The sequence below is a fragment of the Rhinolophus hipposideros genome (assembly GCF_964194185.1).
Source record: "Rhinolophus hipposideros genome assembly, chromosome: 4".
NCBI classification, from domain to species: Eukaryota; Metazoa; Chordata; class Mammalia; order Chiroptera; family Rhinolophidae; genus Rhinolophus; species Rhinolophus hipposideros.
The window spans coordinates 36,947,285-36,969,899 of record NC_138050.1 but is presented as its reverse complement, the minus strand read 5'-3'; positions in this window follow the sequence as shown (position 1 = coordinate 36,969,899).

Genomic DNA, 22,615 nt, shown 5'->3' with positions numbered 1-22,615 from the left:
CAGAAGTTATGCCCTCCGATCATGCTAATGGAGCTTGCCTTATATACTTATTGTTAGCCTAAATCCATATTTTAAGAATAAATATAAGAATTAAATGAAATGGTGTATAAACTGCAAGCATTAAATTTTGTTTACCTAACCCCATTAATTATCAACTACTACATGACTGTATATGTATATTTATTCCCTTGAGGTATTATTATGCTAGTGGATTATTCAAAAAGAATACATTCTGTGGCAGAATTTCCTATATAAAAGTAATGATAATAAATTTGATAAACAAACGTAATGATTGAATATTATAACTAGAAAACATCTGACTCGAGAAGCTTATGCAATTCTACTGTGAAAAAATAATTGACTTCACTTTTTATCATTTATTGAACAACACTTTAATTTTTTAACCATGTTTTTTTATCTGCTATGGAGGAGCAGTGATCTATTCAACACTAGGGAGTGTGAATACTATAAAAAATATATTTCTGCCTTTATAATATAAACTATCCTTATAGAATGAATTTTTAATTGGAGGAAACAACAGTATATCTCCACTGCAGAAAACTTCACTGGATACAGAGTGGAATATGAATTATTTTATCCCAAACTTACATTAACAGGTATTTATCCTTTGTATCAGGATTCTTAGCATAGGGGAAAGAGTCTTGAGTTAGCCAATGGAAAAATGAGGGTTAGACCTATTCTGCCATTTCTCTGTCCAAAGAGAGCACTTTGTGAAAAATGAGTTAATCTCTACTTTAGTGTCATCACAAGACAGAAGGGAATGAAAATAATAAATAAATAAATAAATAAATAAATAAATAAATAAATAAATAAACAAATGATTCTATTTGAATTTTTGGAACTATTAAATAAAATATTTATTTTATAAAAAGGGGATTGTATTATATTAAAAATGGGGAATTTTATAGGCTATATTATTCTGTTTTAATAATAACAAGAATTAAAGCTTTTCAGTGCTTTACTTTTATCTCCTAATCAAATTAGTAATTAATAGTGAAATCAAAATATATTGTTTGGGGTCAAATTACACATATCTCCAAGTAAGAAACAGTTTGGCATTTTCATTTTCTTAGACAGTTAGGTAAACATGCACTTAGCAGCAATTCCACTCCTGGATGTTTATCCAAGAGGAATGAAAATATATGCCCACAAGGGGTCTTGAACAGGAAAGTCCATCACAACTTCCTGGAAAGCCCAAACTGGAAACAGCCTATACTATATCAGCAGTCAGGGGAAGTAAGATTTTTGCCACATCTTATTTACTGTGGTCTATTTGTACCATGGAAAATCACTGAGCAATCAAAGGAATGACTGGTAATATCCAGGACAACATGGATGAAGCTCAAAAACTTTATACTGAATGAAAGAGGGCACATGCAAAGGAGTACAAAATGTATAATTCAATTTATTTGAAATCTTAAAACATGCAAAAATAATTGATAATAACGGTCAGCAGATCAGATGTCACTAGGGCTATGTCAGCAGGAGGGTAAATATTCTTTCTCTAAAAGGGCATGATGGAATTTTTGGGGATGGTGAAAATGTTGTATATATTGGTTTTTCATGGTGGTTACACAGTTATATATATTTGTAAAACTTCAAAATTTTATACTCAGTGTGGGTGCATTTTATTTTATGCACATTATACTTCAGTACAGTTTAATTAAAAACATCAATTATAAGGATGATTGTCTACCAGTTAAGCAATATAGTAGTTCATAGCTATGGAAAAGATTAAAGACACTATAGTATCTCGTAACTCAATCCATAGAATTATCTAGCTGGTTATATTAGCATTTTGACCAGATAAATCTTAGGAAAATCTTTTATTTGGTGTTTTGTAGATGATAGCAGATACAGTTTATTGGATACATATTAATAGTTTTGAGTGCTTACTTCATGCAAGCTGGTTCTTTTATCTCCATTTTATGAATAAAGAACTGAGGTTCTTTATTGTTAGAGAGATTAAAAATTGCAAAGCTAGTAAATGACAGACCCAGCAAACTAACTTACATCTGCCTGAAAATGCTGTAATTAAGGAAGCTTACTTTCTGTCTAAACCAGAGTTCCTACTGATGGAGAACAGATGTTATTTTTTTTGAAGTAAAAAATACTGTAATATTTATTGGTATTCAATCTTTACATCAACCCAGACATCTCAACAAAGAATCGGTGTCACTCATAACAAAAATAAAATAAATCACTAACTTTTACAGATTGTTGCAAAGTGCAAGACTCTACTCTAAAATGTTTGCTTTGTTAATTCTTTTCAATCTCACAACAACACATGAGAGGCACTATTATTATCCTCTTTTTATACATGAATGGACAGAAGGAAAACGAGTGTAAATTTCCTGAGGACATACGGCTTAGCAGTGAAGAAGATTGTATTGGTATTGAGAGTGTGGCCACAGAATCTGTGCTTTTAACCACCATGCTATGCTGGCAGACCTCAGATTGCAGTGTTGATTCTTCCTGCATATGGGAATCATGCCAAGTGAGACATTGTTATGGTATGCACGTGTGTCTGTTAATACAGCACTGTGCATAGTGAAGACTATCTGTATTGCTTATGGAAAATTCAAAGAAGATTAACAATTTCAATAGGATTCCATATTGGTAGTAATCTATAATATTAATTATCATGTTGTATGTTATCTAGGGAAGCATTTCATTGTAATGAATATCTTGGTATTTCAGTCTTTAGCAGACATATATTGGTGCATATTTATTACCCATTAATGGGTTAGATATCCTTTAAATTACCTTATTCTTAATAATGTACAATTAAAGCTTTCCTTATGAAATTTTCAAAGTACTTGTGTAATAACAGTTACATAAATTATACACAGTAGGGCAATGGTATCTACATTTTAAAAAGAGAGATTTTGCAAGAGCTCTTTGAAAGGGAAAAATAATTATATGCTAGAAGACTTTATTCTGGTGAGATATCAAAATGAGCCACCTAGGGCAGGTAGAGGTCAAACACATTTTCTTTTGATTGAGTGAAATGCTGAAGCTATGTATTATTAAAGACATATAGACAAACTGGTGTACATTAAGCACCTCTTATATATGAGGGAAAATCCCTACATCTGAGGACAATAGGGCTTAGAAAGATTAAATAATTCAGTCAAGGTCATTATTAGTAGATGGCAGTACTGAGATTTGAACCCAGATCTATCCCCAAAGTTCATTCTCCTTTCAACAGTTAAACCTTCTTGATCTAGTCCACAGATATTGGATTGTTGTTAATTTCTCTTTTTTAAATTTATTTTGTCAAGATAGGATAAAGCTATTGGATTTATCTGTAGTATGTGTTAGCTGTTTAATTTGGAGGTTATATTTTTAAAAAACAGCTAATTGAACAGAAGTTAACGATTGCTGTTTACTCCATTCTCTAAATACTGGGAGGAAAAAAAGGCTCTTTCCACTTAGCTATAAAAACCTCTTCCCTCTTTAACAGTATTCTTAAGGGCTTCCATCTCCCGTCATACGTTGATTCCACCAAAACAATATGAAATGCAAATTAGACAAATACTGATTAGAAATGGAAATACATTTGGACATTATATTGCAGAATTTATATTTATTTGCTCTCATCTGTGTGATTTCATTATTTAATAAACATTTGTTGAGCAGCTACCATGTGCCAGATTCAGAACTGGGAATCAGTGATACAACAAGGAAGAAAACAATATAACTGTCCCCATAATGTTTATATTCTAACAGGAGAAAATCACTTAATGAAAAAGAAATGCGATCAGAGTGGGAGAGTGCTACGGAGAAAAACATACTAAAGTTAGGAAAACAAGAGTGTGGTGGTGAGGAGCCTTGTTCTGATACTTACAATTAGAAGTTTCAAGAAAGGCCTCTATAATCAAATAACATTTGAACAGAAACATGAGGAAAAGGAGCGAGGAGAACATTTCAGGAACAATGAACTAAAACCATAAAGCCCCTGAAGCATAAGAAAGCATGGTGTGGTCAAGTGCCAGCAAGGAAACTAATGTGGCTAGAATATAATGAGCAGGAAGAGATGTCAGGGGATGAAATAGGAGATGTAGTCAGAGTCAGACCATGTAAGGTTTGGTTATCACTAACAGGACTTTGCTTTTCCTTTCATTATAAGAGGGTTGGAATGATCTAACTCGCCCTTTGGAAGGCTCTTTGAGGCTGCACTGTAGAATAGACTGGGGCAGGGAGAGAAGACTGATGGAGGGATACCAGTTGGGCAGTTATTGCAATAGTCTGGGCAGTAGCTATTTCTGACTTGGCTCTGGGTGACCGCATTGGAGGTGGAGGAGATCAGTGTATATTTTGGTATATTTTAAATGTGTGATGTTACTGGTCATCCAGGAGGAAAGAAGTTGAATATTTCACTCTGGGCTTCAGAGGAGATAGACACTGAGACATTGAGACTGCATGCATTTATCTACAGAAAAAGAGGAGGCAGAGATAGAGAGAAGATGTAGAGATAATAGAGAGGTGAAGGGAGAGACAGAGACCTCAGAAGTCAGGCATATAACATGGATTCAAGAACAGAAAGAGAATGCATGGCTGAGGTGATGGCAAGAGAAGCAAGGAAGAACAGTGTCCTGGAATCCTATGTGAAGAGTGTGTTAAGAAAGGGATGAAACACTGTTCCCAATACTGCTGAGGTCAAATAAGGACTGAAAACTGGCTGCTGTCATCACCTAGGTCACAGTGGCCTGGAAAGGGATTGTTGTTAGGAGTTTGGAATGAAAGCATGATTGAAGTTAGTTCAAGATTGAGAGAAAAGAAATTGGATAACTCAATAAAGAAATTTTGCTGCAGGAAGAAGCAGAGGCAAGAATGGTAACTGGGGGAGATTGTAGTGTCAAGATAGTTGTTATATAGAAGCTTTTGAAATTTAAGTGGAAGAAATAGCATATTTGAATACTAAAGAGGAAACCAAATTGATAATTCAAGAAAGAGAGGGGAGAATTGCTGGTGTTGTGTCCTCGAGGACATGAAATGAGAACCTGTGTGCCTTAAAAAAAGAAAAAATATATATATATGTATGTATATATATACATATATATATATACATACACACATATATATACACACACATATATGTATATATATATTTCAATTAGTTAGTATATATTATATTAATTTCAGTTATACATAGTGATTAGACATTTATAACTTACAAAGTGATCACCCCGATAAATCTAGTCCCCATCTCACACCATGCATAATGATTACAACATTATTGACTATATTCCTTATACTATACGCACATCCCCATGACTATTTTGTAACAACCAGTTTGTATTTCTTAACTGTGCCTTTCTGGCTTAAGAAGCTGCTTAGACAGTTCGGTCATAGTGACAAGGAAGCCAGGTAATTCCAAGGGTACCTGCTAAAGGGATGTTATTATTTTTTTAATTTTTCTTCCACCCCTCCCCAGTTTTATTGAGACATAATTGATATATAACTTTGTATTAAATTAATGTGTACAAATAATGATGTGATACATGTACATATAGTGAAATAATAGTGAAATAATTACCATAATAGGTTTCGTTAACATTCATCAACTCACATAATTGCAATAGTGCGTGTGTGTGTGTGTGTGTGTCACGTGCGTGCACGTGCTGTGAATTTTTAAGATCTAGTCTCTTACCAATTTTCAGATAAACAAGAGAGTGTTGTTAGCTAGAGGCATCATGCTGTACATTACATCCCCAGACCTGGTTTATTTTATAACTAGAAGTCTGTACATTTTGACCACCTTCACTCATTTTCTCTGGATGTTATTTTTCATCATTGTTATTTTCTCTGTGAAACAGAAAAAAGATCACTTGATGGTACAGATGGTGACTTGCTCAAGATTTGAGAAGAGAGTGAAAAGAAGAAATAAGAAGGTAGGAGAGTGGAAGGGCAAATGGGCTGGAAAATTTAGTGGCATTGTTGGGCAGGCAATACCTGCAATAATTACCAAAGCTAGAATTTTTATTTTTTTGTGAGGGCTATGGGGAAGAGAGGAAGAAAATGTTTCTTGCCAAGTTTGTTCTACCCATTTATCATTCTCTTAATAAAGTCTTTATCCTATATTAAAAGTTCCAGGTAAATAAGCACATTATGATTTTAGTTAGGATGCATATTTTCCATAACTGTCCTAAAAGAATTATGAACGTCATTCAATTATTCAAACATATTAATTGTTGTTTCCAAACTTATATCGATACAAAATATATGTAAATGAATGAAATTCTAGTGAATTCTAATTAGTCTCTAGATTGGAATATAAATTCCAATTTTTTCTTGTATGAGACTTTACAGAATGTTTTAACAGTGAAAGATTCCTTCAACTCATGTTTCATGAACTTGTAAGTACAGGTCCTTGGGGAGAACTAGCTATCTTTTACTTCCTTTAAGTATAAACAGAAAACATAGTGTAGAAAATGATACTAATATCTCCCAGCTTGCATATATGCTATTTTACTATCACAAATTAAGCAACTGATTCACAGACATGAGTAATAGAATCATAGAATGTTGAAACTCCAAAGCATCTTTGAGATCCTCATGTATAATTTATTTAATTCACAAATGATAAAACTGAGACCCAAAGCATTAAGAAATTTTCTAATAATCTTAAATCTGCTAATAAATTTAAGTAAAAATTGCTTTACAATTAGCCTGGAGCTCCTTCCATGTATCACAGTCTATTTCTCTGTATTTAATCCCCCTCTTTCTCTTTAATTCTATAACAAATTGTTATTATATAATTGCTCACATTATTTAATTATAAAACGTTTGCATATAAATTAAGCAACTAATACATGTCCAGTGTAGTACTTTGTTTTATGGCTATTACTGTACGCAGTGAGTTAAATGCTGTGTTCCAAAAAATAATGTCTACCTGGAACCTCAGACTATGACCTTATGTGAAAATAGGATCCTTACAGATGTATAAGGGAAGACAAAGATCAGATTGTACTAGATTACGGTGAGCCCTGAATCCTCTGAGAGTATCCTTATAAGAGACAGAAAAAAAAGGACACACAGTCACACAGAGAAGGTGTGTGACAGTAGAGGCAGGGATAAGAGTAATATGTCTACCAGTCAAGGAATGCCAAGGATTGCCAGCAACTACCAGAAACTAGGAGAGAGGCCTGGACCTTTTTCTTCCTCAGAGACTCCAAAAGGAACTATGCTTGTTGTCACCTTGATTTTGGACTTGCAGCCTCCTGAACTGTGAGACAATACATTTTTGTTGTTAGAGGCCACTCAGTTTGTGGCTTTGTATTATGGCACACCTAGGAAACTAATACATGATAGAAGGAAATATCAAAACCCACGAACTGAAAAGTAGTAAAACAAAAGAAACAGAAAAATAAACAACCAAAAACTAATTCATTTGTTTATGGCCATTAGTGGGCATTACTATGAAACTGATGTAGAACTTCTGATGTGTGTATAGGTGTGTGTGCGCACGGGCGCCAGCCGGGATCGTAGTCTTGTGAAACCAAAGAATGGAAGTACAGAGCAGAGAGGCCAGAGGTTGCCAAAGAGGATAGTTTATTAAAGCAGAGTTACAGCTCCCAAGCGGGAGGGGATACCTGAAACTGGGATGCCCACTGCTAAAGCAAAGGACTTGGTTTTATACTTTTTCTTGTATATCTAAGGAGAAAAGCTGATGTGTACTGGCACCGTTTTATCAAATTCTCAGCTTTGAGGAGGCTTTTGAGAAGGCTTTGTGAAACAAACCAGGGCTTTTCTGAAACAAACCCCAGAACTGTTTGAAACAAACCAGCTGTCCTGTTCTAATGGTGTTTCTCAGGGCTACAACCTTGAAGATATGACTGTCTTTGTCCATTCTACCAGGGAATTCCTGATTTGCCTGAAGTCATGCTGACTAACCTGCCTCAAAACCTCCCCACTCAGTTGATAAGCATGTCCTCTCTTTCTTGTAATTGAACTGGAAGAATGAGGTTTTATAATTTATATTAGCACCACAGTCTAAATTATAAAGATCATGTGATACAGTGTTAGGGACATTCAATAGAAAGTCCATCAGAAGAGTTCAGGGATATATTTTTTCATGTCAATACTGTATATTACTTTTATCATGTTTATTGTATACTGCCCGGGAAAGGTGGTAGCACAATATGGATGTAAGAGTAATCATTTAATAAGTAGCTCCTCTGTACCAGTCTCTTTACTCTGGGCTTTACATGTTTTATATTTTAGCTCCTTTAACCACACAGCATCATTAGTACCGGAGTATGTTTTCCAGGTTGTATAACAAGTTACCTCAACTTAGGGGCTTAAAACAGCACGCATTTACTATGTCAGTTTCCATGGGTCGGGAGTCTGGACAGGGCTTCGATGGGTCCTCTGTTCAGGGTCTCAAAGCTGCAGATAGGGCATTGTCTGAACTGTTCTTATCTGAGGCTCGGGGATGCTCTTTCAAGCTCATTCAGGTTGTTGGAGGATTTCAGTTCTCTGTGGTTGTAGAATAATATCCATGTGTTGTTTCCGTTTTGTTCTTGTTGTTGTTATGCTTTTTTACGAGCTGTCCATCATGAGTCACTGTCGCTAACGAGAGGTGCTAGTCATTTGGCCCCTCCTTAAGCAGTTCACTGCAAAGCTGTTTGCTCTCTTCTAGGACAGCAGGAGAAATCCGTGTCTCTCTCACTTTAAGTCTCTGACTCTATCTGCCTCTGACCCAGATTTAAAGGCCTCCTGCGATTAGGTTAGGCCTACTTGAAAAGTTCAGTAATTAGGGACTTTAATTACATCTCTCTCCTTGGGTGTAACCTAATCATGGGAATAAAACCCCATTATATCGACAAGCCCTGCCCATACTCTAGGAGAAGAGGTAACACAGGGAGTGTACACCAAGGGTTGGGGATCTTAGAGAACAATTCACAATTCTGTCTACCACAGTAATACCAATAATGCATGTTTATTGATTCTTACCATGCACTTTCAGATTTACCTCTCTTAAATTTGGGATATGAGTACTGGCAGGGGTTTCAAAGAGCATTTGAATGCACTGTCTACTTTCTTCTTCCTTTAACATTTCTATTTACTTAAAATGTTCTGGAATAACAATCTTGCAAATGGGTCTAGTGGCCTCACATCTTTTATCCTCACTTATTTGTAACAGAGGTGGCTTGTCCTTCCTTAGGTCTCACATGAGAGCAACCGTATATAGAGTAAAAGGTTAGTTATATGTTTTATGAATGAAACTGAATGAACAGAGTGGAGTAACATGTTTTAGAGTTCTGGCAATATATACATTTTTATTATTTTTTTTCAAAGGTTTACCTAGCAGGTCGAAATGTGACTTCTTATAGCTCCCTACTAAAATGACCGAAGAACATTAAAAGTAAAAATAAAAAGATAAAAACGCACCACAATATTGAAAACTAGTGAAATCAAACTGAAGGAAAGGTCCATCCGGAGCAGGGCTGATGGACCTGACACAAATAGTAGATTGAGTTAATCATGAACTTCCTGTTCTTCCCTGAAATGGCATGAGCATGTGCACCTGAAAGTATATGCATTTACAAACGTGACTCACCTCTTCCTTATTGTTTGATGTTTGACTTTTGTTTTAGCAATATAATCTTTTCCAAAGATGAAAACTGTATGACTGCTGATTTTTGTGTCATGCACTGTACTGTTTTACCAATTCTATCCCCAAAGTAATTCGTTTCAAAATATAGGAAAAAGCAAAAATGAAGGGAGAGAGGGTGACAAGGATGGGGGAAGAGGAATGGGTGCGTGTGTGTGTGTGTGTGTGTGTGTGTGTGTGTGTGTGTAGGGAGGGCTCGTGGTGGCAAGTTTCATCCTAGGAAAGTCCTTGGAAATAAAGCATTGTCAACTATTATGTTGGCCTGTGGCCAATGAGGCCTGTGGTCAAACAAACAAAGCAAAATAACACAACTCTTAAAAATGATTGATAGTGGACCAGATATCATATATGACTCAAACAGAGCCATGTTGTTTTAGAAGCCTAGCCTATCAAACCACCACTGTAAAGAATATCACATCAGAACTCAGGTGCTTAGAGAATGGGGTCTAGGACAAAATACTCTGCTTTTAATAAATACCAGGAATTAAATGATTTTCTGTTATCTAAATATCAGTAACCAGAAGAAAATCAACATAGAACTTATTAAAAATTTTCCAGAAAAAATTAAATGCCTTGGGGAAATCATTCTAAAGATTCACAAACATGGAAGCTTGCCAGAAAGAAGATAATGGCTAACAGATGTCAAAAAGAAAATCAATTGGCAAGCTAGATTTGAAAACATTTTTAATACAGATAATAGAAGATTAATATTTATTATATATAAAAAGTTCTTAAAAAATAACAAGGATGGGATAAACAAAACAATTAATGGTCCTGTCCAAAATGTCTACGAAGACATTTGTTCTTGAAATAGGGTCCTGTCTAAAATGTCCACACTTAGAAAATAGCTCTGGGTTCAAATAACCTGTAAGTTAATTTCTATTTTTGTTTGACAGGATTAATACATTAAAAAAACACTATCATGTTTTATTGGTCAAATAATTCCATTGTGTCTTTATTGCCAATAAGAACCCTTCTTGCCTCAGTAGCCTAGCTGGTCATAGCACATGGGGTGAGGTAGATGAGTTGAACTAAATATCTCCATGGACATTTAAGACAGGATGAAATGGCCTACAAGGAACAACAACCACCAAAAAAACAAACAAAAAACAAACAAACAGTGAATAAAAACATTAAGAAGCAACTGGCTGAAGAGTACTAACAAACATAGAACATGTTCACCTCATTTGCAGACAGGGGAATTCAAATCCAAATAACATAAGCTATGACTTTGTATCTATCATGATGGAAAAAATACAGAAAAGAACAGCACCATTGATGGCGCAGATGTCGGGTCAAGGTGCATTGTTGGCAAAAATGGACAAGGCTTAATCCTTTCTGAAAATATATTGTTGAATAAAAAACTCAAATACATATGTATAGTATTGTAATTGTAAAACAAAGAAAAATAACTATATTTATAGATGAAAGTGAGTTCATATATATTATTATGCTATGTATTATTAGATGTTCATGGAGCAAAATGCAATGATAACTACTGTCTTTCATATTGCTTATTGTTTGCATTGGAAAGAGGAAGGAGAAAAGTGACTGTAAGAAGTGATTTGGGAACAAAGGCATTTATGGACAGTAAGGGCCAAAAAAATATATATATATATATAAGTGACTTGGGTAAGCTGAAAGACGCAAAGGGAAAAAGAAATCCTGTCTAGAAAAGGAAAGAAAAATAAAAGAACATATGAAATATTTTGAACTTTACTTTTTATTTGATTATGAAAACACAATCCTTTTAATGTCCCTCACTGAGCTTTTTATACAATACCATTTTATGTCTAGAATTAAACATTTTCATGTGTCAACTATGCTGAAAAATCAATAGAGGGCAAGAAAGTATTCCAAAATCTTTAAAGTTGTTCCCTTTTGGGAAATTAGAGTAATTTTCATTTTCCTTTTGTACGCTATATATTATATTTCTGTAGTCTCAACATTTTTTATAATAAGATTGTTTATAAGAAAGGATAGACATAACTAGTTCACTCACCTTTATATATATTATTAAGATTGAGTAACACTTTTTTTTTTAATAATCCCATACTTTGTTTAAGAAAATGAAGTGAGATTTATTTAAAAATAATATCACAGGATTAATGGTTACTATACTGCATTGCCATTTAGCAGAAAATCTAAATGAGAAAATTGTGATCACATTCAAATGGAGATATTTTGGCTGTAAAAAAGTTAAAACCTGACTTATGTTCTTGTCTTAATGGATGGTACCTGCTTTTCATCACTTTGAATATTTTGTGCCAATCCCTTCTGGTCTGGCAAGTTTCTGTTGAGCAGTCAGCTGATAATCTTATGAGGGCTCCCTTATAAATAACTAGTTGCTTTTCTCTTATTGCTTTTTGGATTATCTGTTTGTCTTTAACCTTTGCCACTTTATTTATGATGTGTCTTGGTGTGGGCCTCTTTGTGTTCATTTTGTTTGGGACTCTCTGCACTTCCTGGTTTTGTATGGCTATTTGCTTGGACAGGTTTTGAAAGTTTTCAGTCATTATTTCTTCAAATAGGTTTTCAATACCTTGATCTTTCTCTTCTCCTGGTACTCTTATGATGAAAATGTTGGTACACTTGATAATGTCCTAGAGGTCTCTTAAACTATCCATTTTTGGAATCCGTTTTTTGGATTCTTTTTCTCTTTTTCTAATTCAAGTTTATTGGGGTGACGATTGTTAGTAAAGTTACATAGGTTTCAGGTGTAAAATTCTGTAATACATCATCTATATATCACATTGTGTGTTCTCTGTCTTGGGGTAGAATTAACTCCTTGTCGTTCGCAGAATGTAAAAAGAATTTTATGAGACTCTACAAGAGTAAGACAATTTGTCGAAAGTCAAAGAGAGAGAGAGAGTTCTGTTTGGAAATGGCAGAAGTTTTGCCAGGGCAGTTTGAGAGGGAGAGCTGGCAGAGACAAAGGGGTAAGAGAGAGATCCTGGCAGGAGTTTGCCACAGCAGTCTTATGGAGACAGCTGTAGAGACAGAGGTGTAAGAGAGAGATACTGGCAAATGGACTTGTGCCAGAGCACAGTCTGATGGGGGACAGCTGCCACCATGAGAAGGAGTGCTGGGGTTTCATATTTTTCCATGCAGGAGGCAGGATGCTTGTCATCTTGCAGCAGGGCTGCTGTTACAATTGTCTTCTCCTGGGAACTGTTTTGTCCCCATCTAGTATTATGGATGTTATAACAGCTTGCAGGAGGCTGCTATTGCCAGTGGGAACCATTCTGTTCCCATCTATAATGGGTGATTGTTAGTTTGTAGGGGTTGCCATTGTGATTGGGAACTATTTTGTTTCCACCTATGATGAATGTAAGGTGCTTGTCAGCCCTGCAGGTGCTGTGCTGGCCAGGGTCGTCAGAGCCAAGTGTCTAATGTTTAGCTCATTCCTGTTAACTCACAAGCCCGCTCCTGTTAACTCTTTACTTGTCTCATCATTCACCACCCAGAGTCAGTTCTCCTTCCATCATCATATATTTGATCCCTTTTACCCTCATCTACCACACCTATACCCCTTACCGTCTGGTAACCACTAAACTGTTGTCTGTGTCTATGAGTTTTTGTTTCTTCTTTTGTTTGTCTTGTTCCTTTGTTGTTTTCAGTTTTATATACCACATATCAGTAAAATCATATGGTTCTCAATTTTTTCTGTCTGACTTATTTCGCTTAGCATTATAATCTCAAGATCTTTCCACGTTGTTGCTAATGGACTTATTTCATTTTTTCTTATGGCAGAATAGTATTCCATTGTGTGTATACATCACAACTTCTTTATCCAATCATCTATCAAAGGACACTTTGGTTGTTTCCATGTTTGGCAACCGTAAATAAAGCTGCAATGAACATTGGATCATATATATCTTTACAGATAATTGTTTTCCGATTTTTTGGGTAGATACCCAAGAAAGGGATTGCTGGGTCATATGGTAATTCTGTTTTTAATTTTTTGAGGAATTTCCATACTGCCTTCTGCAGACCAATAGAATAGAATCGAGAACCCAGAAATAAACCCACATAAATATGGACAGATCATTTTTGACAAAGAAGCCAAAAACATACAATATAGAAAAGACAGCCTCTTCAATAAATCGTGCTTGGAAAATTTGAAAGCCTGTGGGGACAGAGTCCCAGAAAGCAGTTTCCATGCTCTCGGCCTCACATAGAAAGGTGCTGGCTCAGGTAGTAAATGGCCATCAACTGTGATTGGATGGCTGTCAGCTGTGTCTAGTTGGCCGTTAGCTGTAACCAGTGAGCCAGTGGCCACTAATATAACTGCCATGGCTACGCTAGCAGAAGAAATGGGGGCTAGCAAGAGCGGATTGCAGAGAGGCAGATGCCGCCGGTGAGAATAGTGATATGACTCCCCTACTAATGGCTCCGTGGGTGTTCCTTTTTGGCCTCACCATGTCCTGTGTTCTTATGTGGGGAGCAGGAGCAGAGACCCTGTGTGACTCCCTGCATGACAAATGGCGCAGCGAGCAGGGTCCCTCGCACGACAGCCCTATGCAAAAGAATGAAACTGGACTGCTATCCGTCACCGGGTACGAAAATTAACTCAAAATGGATCAAAGACCTAAACATAAGACCTGAAACAATAAACTTTATAGAAGAAAACATAGGTACTAAACTTATGGACCTTGTGTTCAAAGAGGATTTTATGAATTTGACTTCAAAGGTAAAGGAAGTAAAAGCTAAAATAAATGAATGGGACTATATCAAAATCTTTTTTTCTTTTTTTCTTTTTGCTGTTCCAATTGAGTGTTTTTTGCTGCCTTATCTTCCAAATCTGTGATTTTATCCTCTGTTTCATATAGTGGGCTGGTGATTCCTTCTAGTGCATTCTTCATTTCAGTTAGTGTATTCTTCACTTCTGACTGGTTCTTTTTTATGGTTTTTATGTCCCTTTTTTTGTGCTTGCTATGTCTCTGTTGAAGTTCTCACTAAGTTCCTTGAACATAACCAGTGTTTTACTCAAAACACTATAACCAGTGTTTTGAACTCTTTCTCTGGTAGGTTGCTTTCCTCCCTTTTGTTTGGTTCTTTTTCTGGAGTTTTCTCTTGTTCTTTCATTTGGGATGTATTTCATTGTTTCCTCATTTTGGCTGCCTCTCTGTGTTTGTTTCTATGTGTGAGGTAGATTTGCTATGCCTCCCAGTCTTGTCAAGTGTTCTTATGTAGTAGGTCCCCTGTGGAACTCAGCAAATAGTCTCCCTGGTCACCTGTGCTGGGTGCTCCAGTGTCCCATGTGTGGGTTGTGTGTGGCCTCCTGTTATATTTGAGCCTTGATTGCTATTGGCATATCATTGGGTGGGATTGACCCTCAGGCTGACTTTCTGTGGGGTTTGGCCATGTCCACAGCTTATGGGCTGCTATGGGGGATTTGCCCCAGTGGGCTCTGGTGCCCATTGAGACCACCCTTTGGGTGTGCCACTTGTGGGGCTAATTGGGTTGTTTTCTGCTGTTGTCTGAAGCCAACCTCCAAGTATATTTTTTCTGGGGCCTCATGCAAGAGGATCTGGAACAGGCCAAGACTAGCCACTGCCGGTGACTGGTAGGAACTCCTGTCTGGTAGGAGCTACAAAGTGATCCATGGTTGGTTGCTGTTTGTGCTGGAACTGGAGGCATGCAGGAGAGGACACACTGGGAACCCATGGTGGTTGACACCAGTATTGGGTCTGGAGTAGCTCTGCAAAAAGCCTGAACACCCTGGGGCCTGCCACTTGCTAGATCCCATAAGGTTCAGCCATAAGCCTCCTGCAGTAAGGGAGTTGGGTGAGGCAGGGTCCTCCCCTCCCATTCATTGTCAAAAATTGCTTTAGTATCCAAAGAGGAAATAAGAACCTTTTGAAGAAATCAACTACAACAGGCTGATAATTTATGTTTAAAAAGCAATATATGTGTATGTATACATTTTTAGAACAGGAAGAATAAGAGTAAAGAAGGTAAAACAAACATCTAAAAGGTTATTTAGATTACATTTGAAAAGGACTGTCCCAGTATACTTTCAGACAAAAGGGAGTATAAGATTGATGAAAGGAAAAATGAGGGTATTTTATTTTTAATTGAAATTTTGACTCTTAGAATGTGTGTCATAAAGTTCTTTTGCTTGTAGATGAGGTAATTTAGTCATTACCGCTATGCATATATTGAAGATAAGGATTATCAAGGAGTCATTTTAATAAAACAATCATCTTAACATGCATTCAGAAAAATATTTGCTTTGGTCTGCTGTTTGTTTGATCTGTTGGCTTCTGGCTACTGAAATTTGTCTGACTTGTCAGTCTTGGAGACAACCTAGTCCCAGGACTTGTAGTTCACTGCTATTAATATTTTCACCACTCCAACTAACCACTGTGCTTTTTCTAAGAGCAAATTTCTTTTTGCCATATTGTTTGGGAATGGTGCAGAATAAACCCTTTGCTGTGTCTAAAAAAAAGAAAAATTCCAAGCAAAGTTAAAATTCTCCAATAGAATTATTTGATGAGCATGATTATTTTGGGGGGATTAATAGATGGTCTTTATTTTAAAAAGTGACACAACAACTATTAAAAATATTAATATTTCAAAATAAAAAATTTAAATTATACAGCTGTGTCTATACACACCCACATACACAGAGAAATGAACAGAATGTAGAACTAAGCAATTTGTTATGTGATTTGATTAGTATAGTGTACTGATCTGGAGAATTTAGAGTAAATTTTGTGTTATGATCTGGAAAGATAGGAAGACACTTCAAGACTTGGGACTATGACTGAGGCTGAGAGGCACTATTACTAGCTAAGCAATGGTTTGGGTTTCCTATTTTTTTTTTTATTTTTTTTTTTGCCCTTAAATAATTGACAATTAGTGCTTTCTAATAGTTACTTCTTTAGCAGCTCTCTAGGATAGTAGTGTAAATTGTGGCTTTCTTCTCATTATCCTGAATGCACAATCTCACCCATTTCCTACTGAATTTCCTCAGGGCAATTCCATGTCTGAAATTTGTCTTTTGCCAACTACAGACAAATACTTCATTAAGAATTGATTTTATTTTATCCTCCACAGACACATCCCATGGATAGTACCCACCCAGCATGACACCTGTTAAATAGTCCTATAAATCATTCTCCTACTCAGCTGCCTTGCCACCATTCAAGAGAAACCTGGCGTAGTTGATACTAATGCAGTCTTCCCAGATCTATTTCACCAACAAAAGGGACTTTTCAACTGTCCCACTGAATTCTCTCTATAATTTCCAAGCGATAATATGGTAATATATGCTCTTTTAAGGGGAAATACATTTTTGACAGTTTTTAACTTCAGAAGAAGGAAATCTGTGACAAAGTAGGTGTAGCTTCTTCTATGTTATTCTGAAGTCCATCTCTGAAGCTCTTCAGAATCAATGATTTCTCTGTGAGCTCTTTGAAGAGGTTTTCACATCCCCTAGCCAGTTGTAAACCAATCCTTATTGATCACCAGGTGCTTTATTAGGACACTAACTGATTTCCCTTAGGTCTGGCTTTCTGAGCCTAGTCACAGGGACAAGCACTTCATTTCATGGTTGCCTTAAAAATAATATTAGGTACATAATTAGTTTTATTTATTTTTTAACTTGCAAGCAAAATTGGTACTGATGTGGGAGAGTCCCTTGCTATGGAAATTTTAAGTCTTTTTATCCCTAGTTTCTTGGCTTCTTAGCCCCTGGTTTTGATTCTCCTAGCCTGAATTATAGGCTGTCTCTCACCCCTGCTTCAGATAACTACTTAAAACCCTATGACTTCCCAACATGCCCCAAGCCATTCCAGACCTAACTGTTGGATAATTCCATCCCAGAGACCAAATAGGTTTTAACACTCCCCCAGGCCAGTATACTTGTTGATTGTAATCATTGAAGCCTGATGTTCTTTCCAACCCATTCTGGGTCCAGCTCCTGGACAATTGATGCCACCTGAATGATTGGTTGAATGGCCACAGGCTCTATAGAGCTAACAGATTAATTAATTCAAATCTATTTTTCCTCAGTTAGGGGCTTTGGGGATACAGAGGCTATCCCAGCAAGATTGCCAGTTGCAACCAAAGAAGCCAACACGGTCTTTCTAGGCAGATCTTGAGAACACTTACTCTCAGGTCAGATAGGGCGAGTTTCATGAATCCCCCCCCAATAGGTAGCGACAGCTCTAGGCCCCTGCCTAGCAGGAAGCAGATACAGAAGAACAGACCTCCTATCCCTCAACTTTCCATAGAGATTTTATGGGATCACACCTCTCAAGGGGAAAATAAGGCAGGTAGAGATAGGCATCGGGTCTCTGCATTCCTGCACAATCCACAGAATGTTTCCGCCCAAAAGACCTCCCCTCTCTGCCTAAAACTTCCCCTTTTCATTGTAATTATCAACCCCTATGAGTAAACAAATGGGTACAAAATACCCAACTAGATTAAACCAGTCACTCACACCTGCGCAGTAAAAGCCACAATGACCTTCATTTCACCTGGGCTTCCTTGTACCATCATTATAATTCATGCATATGTTGGAAGTTCGTTAATATCATTATAACAGACTGAATTCTGGGAAGGAACATGCGCAGTTTAAATAGATGAGGTAATGGCCTTTTGTCAATCACATGTGGATCCCATGCCTAGAAAGGAACAGCCCATTCTAGTGTAAAAAAAGGATAAAAACTCCAAATCCTCACCAGTCAGCACTTCTTGAGCTTTGCCTTTTCTTGTGGCTGGCTCCAAACCCATTGTAATGTACTTTTTCTCCTAATAATGCCACCTCTGGCCCTTGAGCCATTCTCTACTTCTCAGGTCTGTTCCTATTTCCTTTGAGTGTACTACCACGTTTCCCTGAAAATAAGACCAGGTCTTATATTAATTTTTGCTCTAAAAGACACATTAGGGCTTATGTTTAGATGTCATCCTGAAAAATCATGCTAGGGCATATTTTCTGGTTAGGTCTTATTTTCGGGGAAACACAGTATCTCTTTTAATAAACTGTTTTTTCACTATGTTACCTCGGTATCTCATTGAATTCTTTGCTCAAGATGCCAAGAACCTGGACATCGCTCCGAGAAGGGCCCACTCTCCAGTAACCATACCATTGACTTGATGCCTGAGCCTTGATTTCTCAATAAGCTCTTAAAGAGGTGACAGCCAGATTTAAGACCTAGAAGATAATCTAGATGCAAAGAAAGGAGTGGAAGAGAGTACCTCAATTCTATCTTCATATCATCTGCTCTAACAATTTGTTGGAAGTGCACTTGAGTGCACTTGAGAAAAGGCAAATCCTTATAATTCAACAAGCCATAGCATGACAAGGGCACATATTCATTCAATTTTCCAGTGGTTTATTTTTAATTTTTATCTTGTTATTTGTGACAGAAACCTAAAATTATTAAGACTTCTAAAAACAACAAAACGAAAAAAACCTTCTTAGGATGCACACGTGAAGCAAATCAAAGTCAGGTCCTGGGGTTAAGAAAATAGTGTTAAAAGGCTTGTTAAGAATCTCTAATTATATCATTGACATCATACTGCTCTTTTAAAACAATCAGGGTAAATTAAGAATAATGAATCTGAAACTTGAGCATTACATTTTCCTAATAAGAAATACATTTAAAAATACAGGAAAAGCCTCTTTTAGGAATAGAAACCAAATAGAGTATAATTAATTTCATCTATGAGCTGAACATAACCTAAATTTTGATTTTGAACACACCAATTTGAATTTTACAACCTTAAGATTACAATATTGTTAGCACTTATCACTTTTGGGGATGAAAACTTCTAGATGTTCATAATGCACAACTTATTAAAGTATATTTGCAATTAAGAATCTTTTTGAGTAGATTATTTCTCTAGTTCTAGTTCCACAAATATTTGAGTTACCCCTCAGCTTTAAGAGGGTTTTGTTCAATCAATAGCTTGTGCATAATTAGAGCCACTTAAATTTTCTTTAATTTTTGCTATATTTTATGAGTTAATAAAAGACTCTACTTTGAGTGCAATGTATTTCTTACATGTTTAAATTTTATATTATCAATACTGCAGGAGTTTTAAAACATATCTAACAAATATTATGCAATTATGATATGAACTCCAAAGAATAATTCTCTGTGGGCTGAGTAGACGACAAAGCTGAGTCAGTTTCAGGGAAAGTGTATGAAAAAGAAATATCCTGACTCTACCAAGAAATACTCTGTCCTCTTGATGAAGGAAATTTCTGAGTACCAGAATTGTGTCTCGCGAAACCGAAGAATGGAAATACGGACCAAGGAGAGGTGAGAAGTTGTAAAAGAGGATAGTTTATTAAAAGCAAAGGGTTACAGCTCCCGAGAGGGAGGGGTTCCTGACTGGGTGTCCAACTTGGGGCAACGGCTTTTATTATATATTCTTTTGCCCCTTTGAAGGAGAGAGCTGGCGCCTTCTAGTGGAATTCATTTATCAGGTTTGCTCTGTTTGCCCATCCTGAAGGGATTAACAAAGTAACACATTCCTATCTTTCAGATCTGCTCCATTTATCCTGGAGAGAATGAGTTACTTCAGAACCTGAAGTTTCAGGATATGGCTGTCTTTTGTTTATTCCACCAGGGACCTTCCTGTCTACCTAACAACATGCTAACTAATCTGTCTCAATCCCCCTTCTGAAGACATAATCCTAACTGCCATTAGGGAATAGGGGCAATGACTGCTCTGGCTACTTCAGGCTGAGGAGGGCGTAGAAAGAGACCAGCAGCTAGGGCTTGTCCAGAGTCTATCTAAGGGTCCCTGGTAGATGGGCAGGTCTTGCAGGTCCATACATGGCTCCATGTTGAGTACCATTTGTAACTTAATGGCTTTTAGGTAAGAAGAAATAAACTGAGTGAGTAGGTTGAGGATGCAGGGCCCGAATGGGAGTAGAAAGAGGATTATTAGAGGGGCTCCAAGGGGCCACAGCCCTTGTAGGAGTCTGGTTTTAAAGGACGTCCACCAGCCTGAGACATTTTTGATGGACGTTATTAGTTCATCAACAGTGTCTAAATGGGTAACTACAGACCCAGTATGATTTATGTAAGAACAACATTTTTCTTTAAGATATCCACAGGTCCCTCGAGCATAGGTTAACAAATCTAAGGCCCGTCTGTTTTGAAGAGCTACCCCTGCTAGTGAGTCTACTTGTTGGGCCAGCTGTTGCATTCCGGTGGTGGTTTTTTTTATGCCGTTGCTAGTTGGACAGATAGATGAACAAAAGTTCCACTTAAGGCTGTGCCAGATGCTTCAAATATTCTGGTCAGGAGTGGGATTAAAACTGGCATTACTGCAGCCTTTCACACGGTAGGGCATGATTGTCTTACAACATGTGGCATATTGTTGGTGCTGGGAGCATAGTCTGCCATGGGAGCTATGAAAGCAGGCTACAGTGGCCTGTCCAGCCGGCAGTAAAGTAACATAGGCCTTAGTACCGCATCTTAAGCAAAGAATCGAATGAGATACCAGCTTAAAGTTGTGAAAAAGCAGTTCATTAGAAAAGATATCATGTTTCCCCGAAAAAAAGACCTAACTGGGAAATAAGCCCTAGAATGATTTTTCAGGATGACTTCCCCTAAACATAAACCCTAATGTGTCTTTTGGAGCAAAACTTAATATAAGACCCGGTCTTATTTTGGGGAAAACACCGCAGGTGAAAGGATTTTCCAGTGGGGAGGCTGGCTTAGGCTGCGGCGCTTAATAGTGCCTATTTTAAAAGGTTGAAAGCCTGTTCTGCCTCTGGGCTCCAAAGCACCAGGAGGGTATTTATAATCTGAGTGTCTTTAATTGATAGAGAGGGCGGGCTATTTCTCCATATCCCAGGATCCATAGGCGGCAGTAGCCAGTGATGTCTAGGGAGCCCCTTAGTTGTTTAAGGGCGTAGAGCTGTCCCTATCTATTGGGGGATTCAGGGAACTCTTGCCCTATCTGATCTCAGATGAGAGGAAAGGTTCTCAAGATCTGCCTGGAAAGACCATGTTGGCTTCTTTGGTTGCAACTGGCAATCTTGCTGGGGTATCCTCTGTATCCCCAAAGTCCCTAAATGAGAAAAAATAGATTTTAATTAGTAAATCTGTTAGCTGTATAGAGCCTGTGGCCATTCAACCAGTCATTCAGGTGGTGTCAATTGTCCAGGAGCTGGACCCAGAATGGCTTATAATCGTTAGGCTTCAATGATTATAATCAACAAGTATACTGGCCTGGGGGAATGTTAAACTTATTTGGTCTCTGGGATGGAATTATCCAAGAGTTAGGTCTGAAATGGCTTGGGGGATGATAATACCCTCTTCAGGTATTAAATTAAGATGAAACTCATAGGTATAAAGGGTCTTGGGTCTGGCTATGAACCTGGACATCACTCCGAGAAGGGCCCACTCTCCACTGACTTAATGCCTGAGCCTTGATTTCTTAATAAGCTCTTACAGAGGTGAAAGCCAGAGTTAAGACCTAGAAGATAATCTAGATGCAAAGAAAGGAGTGGAAGAGAGTTTCCCCACTCTATCTTCATGTCATCTGCCCTAACAATTTGTTGGAAGATCATAAGTGCACTTGAGATCTTAGACCCTCAGAAAAGGCAAGTCCTTACAATTCAACAAGCCATAGCATGACAAGGGCACATATTCATCCAGTTTTCCAGTGGTTTATTTTTATCTTGTTAATTGTGACAGAAACCTAAAATTATCAAGCATTCTAAAAGAATACCACACATTCCTTAGGACAACCTCCCTGCCCGCCAGGGAAGGCATCCTTTAATACTATCTCAAACCGATCCTGTTGAGCGGGATGGTCCCATACAGTCTACAATACCTCAATACCTCAGCTTAATCTAGCCTCAGGACTGCTCCTCTCCACACATCAGTTCTCCCTAAAAATCTACCCTTCCAGTTGTTTACTCCCCACACTCTCGGAAAGAGCCAAGACAGATTGTGATATCATCTGGCAAAAATTAACCGAGACGTACTCCCC